The sequence below is a fragment of the Rhincodon typus genome, chromosome 17 (assembly GCF_021869965.1).
Source record: "Rhincodon typus isolate 14 chromosome 17, sRhiTyp1.1, whole genome shotgun sequence".
Lineage (NCBI taxonomy): Eukaryota > Metazoa > Chordata > Chondrichthyes > Orectolobiformes > Rhincodontidae > Rhincodon > Rhincodon typus.
Genome location: NC_063348.1, coordinates 49,134,900 through 49,140,899, shown reverse-complemented (window position 1 = coordinate 49,140,899; position 6,000 = coordinate 49,134,900). Strand labels below are relative to the sequence as shown.

The following is a 6,000-nucleotide window of genomic DNA, read 5'->3' as shown; positions in this document are numbered from 1 at the left end:
GACCCTTCTTCAGAAAAAGAAGGGTCTTTTCTGAAGAAGGGTCTAGGTCCGAAACGTCAGCCTTCCTGCTCCTCTGATGCTGCTTGGCCTGCTGTGTTCATCCAGCTCTACACCTTGTTATCACAGTACCTTTTAACTTGGCCAGATCTACTTTCAGAAGGTTGTAAACAGAGGTTGGGCTTAAAACTTCTTTCTACCTCAAATCAATTCTCATGATTCATCTTTGAGATTTATGAACCTGTTCTCCCACTAAACAGCTTCTGTTCAAAGTCTGGGGTCTAAACGTTCATGAAGAAACAAATCTGTCATAGTTAAGATTTCTGTACAATGAAAATAAATAATCACACCAGCTTCATTCTTCATCTGAAGCTCCATAATGTTGCCATTTCTCTTCACTCTATCCTTTTCCTCAAAGTATTGACACTTTTCAGCTGTAGAATTCCAATCTCTTTTACCTCGCAGAATGTTAGACACAAGATGTATCCTCTACAGCTCTGGTCCTGGCTCATCATTTGCACGCCCACTGGCAACATCAAAATATCTCCCGAAATGGCTTCTCCTCTCACCCGTGGAAGGTCCTCCTCTACAGAAGGTTTTGCTGCTCAGTAAGTACTGTCTTTGCCCCCAGGCCTGAGGTTTCAAGTCCCATGCCAGGACCTGTGTCAGCACATTCACACTGTGCGACAGACTGCTAATCCTTCCTTTCAGAATGCCCATCTGAAATTTGTGTTTTGGCAGAATCACCTCCAAATGATGACTGAGAAAACAAATCCAGCTTACTCAGTTACTTTCAAAGTCACCGCATCCTTTCTCTTGACTGCAGTGGCCAAAGACAGCACAAGGATTTGCAATATGTGCCCTGTTCAGTCCTGACCAAAGCCTCTAATTCCCTATTCATCACGAGCATCTATCTCAACAAAAAATACCTTCACCCTTAACTATTGCATCTGCTGTTACTGAGATCCTTACTCACATTTCTGTTTCCACAAGAACTGAACCTCAGCAACTGTGTCAGGCTTTCAAATTCCACGCTGTACAAATTCCACCTGCTCAAATCCAGTTATCCACCTCTGCCTGGTTACAGTATGATTTTGCCCACCAGTATCCTCACCAAACTCAATTCTCACACTAGCACAGACCACATTCAAAGTTCTTGATTCATTAAAAAATTCTTTCACCGTTCCAATTTCCTCCTGCTCTTTCTCCAGTTTCCTCATGGGTGCCATTCTTGCTTGTACACTCTGTGGAATTTTTCTCATGAATTTCTCAGCTTCCTTTTATTTCCCTCTCTGTGCCTGCTCGAAACCTATCTTCATGTCTGTACATATATCGAGATTCTTAAATTCATCCAAAATCACTGTTTGCACTCTCCAGACTGAAGGCTTGATGTACATTTTATCACATTTAAAAGGTGTTGATCCTTTTTTCATTGTGGCACTCAAACCGTTTACAAAAACAGAAAGTGCTGGAGAAACTCTCACTGTGGTGAGAGAAACAAAGTTATCATCTCAATTCCTCCAGAACGTTCTGCTTTTGTTTCAGATCTCCAGCATCTGCAGCTTTTTACAAAATTCAAATTGTGTACTTCAAGTAGCTATACCACTTCATTAGTCTCCAAATCCATTGCTGGATGGTTTGGTTCACCATTACATTAAAAAAAAGAGATGCTTTTGTCCAAAGATCCAACATAAAGCCGTGGCTGAGGTATTCCTGAAAATCTTGACTGCCTTTTTGAAAGACCTGAGCAAAATATCTGGAGGCTTTAGGCGTCAGATCATAATTTGAACTCTTTTGGGACACAGAGAAATATAAATTGTCCCCATCTGAATTCTGGTATTTGACTATTTCAAACATAACTGAGGGCAGGATGGTCAATTACCTAATTAAGGACAGTCTGGAGTGCTTGCTGAAACATTTGAGGCTGGTATCTTTTACACAGTAGAATGCGACTCTGTCACTCTGCCTGGTTTTGTCCCTGTCACATTCCTCTTTCATGAGTTTATTACCCCTTTTTAATTAGAGTCATGAACAATTAAGCCTTTAGGCGATGGAAATGCAAATCGCATTGGAGAAATAAAGATGTTTTCCATCACCAATCTTCAAAACAGTCTCCAGCTGGAGAGGAAAACACAAATGCAGTCACTGGATGTGAAATATGTTTCTGTTTATAAGGAGGAATAGAGATGAACGAGGTGAAAGGCTGGATGGCAATTGAGGGAATCAAATCTCCAGAACAAATATCACGGAGATACAAAATAAACCAAAATGCTATGTCTGTGACACCGGTCATAGCATAAACCCAATATTCCTCTATCTCTTGAAACGCAGGCAGTGTTGCTTACTTTGTTAAACCATAAATCTTAAAAAAAACATGGGCTTTCCACTTTGTGAGCATATGTTATGGTTTTACTTAGAAATATTCAGCTGTTGCTGCCAAATATCATTGCCTGTGGTATGAATGTACAACATGTTACACAAAGAGAAATTTTACCAGGATCAAAGTACATGCTTTGCTCATCTGACGGGAAGGTACAGCTTTCCTTTTATAAATAGTACTGGGCTTCACCTGGAGAGATACGGTGCATTGGACCAGACAGATGGCTGGACTGAACAAGGACTGTAATACATAACATGGTTGGTCCCTTTGGATTACGTTTGCAGAGTTGAGGTGATCCTGCCGACGATCATCAACAAGGTGTAAACTGAAAGGCCTGTACTCCATGGCTGATGCAGTAGTGAGCAAGACATGGCCAAGAAGCAAGCGTAAAGCAACATGCAAAATGCAGCAACGTCGCAGCCGCAGGGGTTTGTCCAAAAAAAAAAGCAACAAGGAAAATAAAATCTGCAACTTCTGACATTTCGATCTGTAGATAACATGGAGTCTAAAGACTGTGAAATGCTGAGCCCTAACTACAGTCAAATAAGCACTACAGGAAGGGACAGAATCACAACAGAAGATGATGGCTTGCCAAAGCTCTGAGGTTGTGAATGCATTGGATGAGAACATATCCTGAAAACTGCTTTAGCAAGGCATTTCACACCAGGAGTATAAAGCTATCACCTCAGTTGGTAGAACCTTAAGCAGGACACCAGTAAAAGGCCAGTCTTAATACTGTGTAATTGTCTCAAAACATCCAGGCAAGAGTTTCAAGTTACTTGGATTCTTCTTGCTACCGTAATAGACAGAGCTTAAAAGACACCACTGGAGGATTATATTACTAATCAGTCTCTAACTGAAACCACTAACAAAACTACTCAGTTCCACCCTTCAATTTTAAACAGCTACCGGATGTTTCCTTCCATTCCAACCTACATTAGAGGAAAAAGCAATTGACTGCCTTTGGTAAGATATAAATCAAGCCAGATGGAATAAGCCTTCACTTCCTACAGCCCTGAATGATTCATCAATTGAAAAACACTATCATTTAACGGAGGGCTGGTATTTTCATGGGTATTGACCAGGTCCCCAAAAACCGTATGCTCCCATTTCAACCTGTGATCTTCCTCCCCTAAATACTTAAATTAATATTCAAATAGGATCCTTCAAACTCAAACCCAGGATGCTATTTTCCCTGGAGCATCGGAGGTTGACGGGAGACCTTATAGAGGTTTATAAAATCATGAGGGGCATGGATAGGTTACATAGATAATGTCTTTTCACCTGGGTGGGGGAGTCCAAAACTAGAGACCAGAGGTTTTAGGTGAGTCGAGAAAGATTTAAAAGGGACCTAAGGGACAACGTTTTCACACAGAGGGTGGTGCATGTATGGATTGAGCTTCCAGAGGAAGTGGTGGAGGTTGGTACAATAACATTTAAAAGGCATCTGAATGGGTAAATGAACAGGAAGGGTTCAGAGGAATATGGGCCAAATAGGACATAGATTGATTTAGAATTTCTGGTCGACATGGACCAGTTGGATTGAAGGGTCTGTTTCCACGCTGCACAGCTTTGTGACTATGTACAGGGTAACTCATTGTATAGGTTGAATAGAATGGGAAAACAGGCTGGGAAAATTAATGATGATATTCGACAGCTGCATGACCTTGTATAAGTGGTGTGAATGTTACTGTATGTGCCGAAGCCAGCACAATCAATGTGTTTTTCTGTAGTTGCCTGGCTGTTTGTTACACTGTATAAGAGAGACAGAGTTTCATTCCAAGTCACTGGGCTTCACCTCAGACCAGGATCGCGAACAGTGCTGGGAACAACCTCAGCCTTCAGGCCAGCTATCGATCGAGGGGTCCCCGACGGGCAGAAGGGCATGAGGCTCATTGTCTTTTGTCTTCTCTTTATCATTCTTTTAATTTACTGAATAAATGTTCCTTTCTTTCTCGCCTTTTATTACTACTCAATAAACGTTCATACTTACGAAAATTGCTGTTGACGAAACTTCTCTTAACTACATTTAACCGAATCCAAAAAGAACCGCTTGGATACACTCTGTGATCCAAGACACTTATCCAATCTTGTTACATATTAAATCGGTCTTACAGCTTTCACCGGCTTTTGTCCTCTAATTCCAACTAATTCCATCATCGGAGTACGTTCTCATTCAGCACTCCATCACCAGCAGCATAATACAGGGAGTACACAACCACAGTTACTCTGCTTTAAAGGAATATATTCAAGGCTTGATAATCCCTGGAAACGTGGTTAAAGAGCTTACTCTGTCACAGAAAGGGAGTGCAGGACAGAGATAGAATCAAACACACTAACCCTGATTCTCCAAGGAGCACCCTCAATGAGGAAGCCTGGTACTGCAGAATTATCCCTGTAATTCAAGCTAATCCCTGATTACAGTGAGAGGTACCAAGAAACGCAGATGTTGGAGTCAGAGTCAACATAGTGTGGAGCTGGAGGAACACAGCAGGTCAGGCAGCAACAGAGGAGCAGGAAAGTTGACATTTCAGGTTTACACCCTTCATCAGGAACAGCTGCACCTGCTGTGATCCTCCAGCTCCACACTGTATTGTCCCTGATTACAGTGTAATTTCACTTCCAAACTCACTGCCCACACGGACATTCCCGTTTTCTTTCTTTCTAATGCTCTAGTTTCCTTCTTTTTTCATCCCTTGAAGTCACATTCACTTTGGTCAGGAGGGTGAGATGACTGAAATAAAGATCCACGTGCAGGTTCAGTTGGCACTTAGGAAGGCAAATGCAATATTAGCATTCATTTCGAGATCGCTAAAATACAAGACCTGAGACATACTGATGAAGCTGTATAACCCTCTGGTCAGACCGTATTTGGAAAATTGTGAGCAGTTTTGGGCCCTGTATCTAAAGAAGGATATGTTGGCCTTGAAGGGGCTCCAGAGGTGGTTTACAACAATAATCCTGGGAATGAAGGGCTTGTCATATGAGGAGCAGCTGAGGACACTGGGTGTCAATAGAGTTTAGAAGGATGAGGGGGATCTCATTGAAACTGAATACTGAGAAACCTGGATAGAGTGGATGTGGGGAAGTTATTTTCACAATAGGACAGACTAGGACACAGCCTAAGATTAAGGGACTTTAGAACTGAAATGAGGAAGACTCTTCAGCCAGAGGGTGGTGAATCTGTGGAATTCATTGCTACAGAGGTCTGTGGAGGCCAAGTCATTGAGTGTCTTTAAGACAGATATTGATAGGTTCCTGGTTATTAAGAGGTACAAGGGCTACAGGGAAAAGGCAGGAGAATAGGGTTGAGAAACACATCATCCATTATTGAAGCAGGAGCAGGCTTGATGGGTCAAATGGCCTAATTCTACTCTTCTATCTTGTGGCCTTATGGTCATTCTGCAACCCACCAGTAGTCACAAACCAGCAGTGAAGTGGGGGCTCTCTCCAACCATGACTGATTGCAACGCTTCACCAAGAAACACAGTGAACCAGGCAGACCTGGCCTCTCGATAAGGATGAGCAGAGTCTGATAGCTGCCATCAATCCACACATTCCAAACATCTCCCTTGCCCTTTGCGGTCACACTCAATGGTTCCGACTGGAATTTCAGTTTCAAA

The 6,000-nt window shown here is 42.2% G+C and overlaps 1 protein-coding gene across 3 annotated transcripts in view; it reads right to left on the bottom strand.

Moving 5' to 3' along the window:
- The window catches only part of lrp4 (low density lipoprotein receptor-related protein 4), a 359,208-nt gene that overhangs the window by 99,635 nt on the left and 253,573 nt on the right, over positions 1-6,000 (bottom strand). The gene's annotated exons all lie outside the window — the stretch shown is intronic.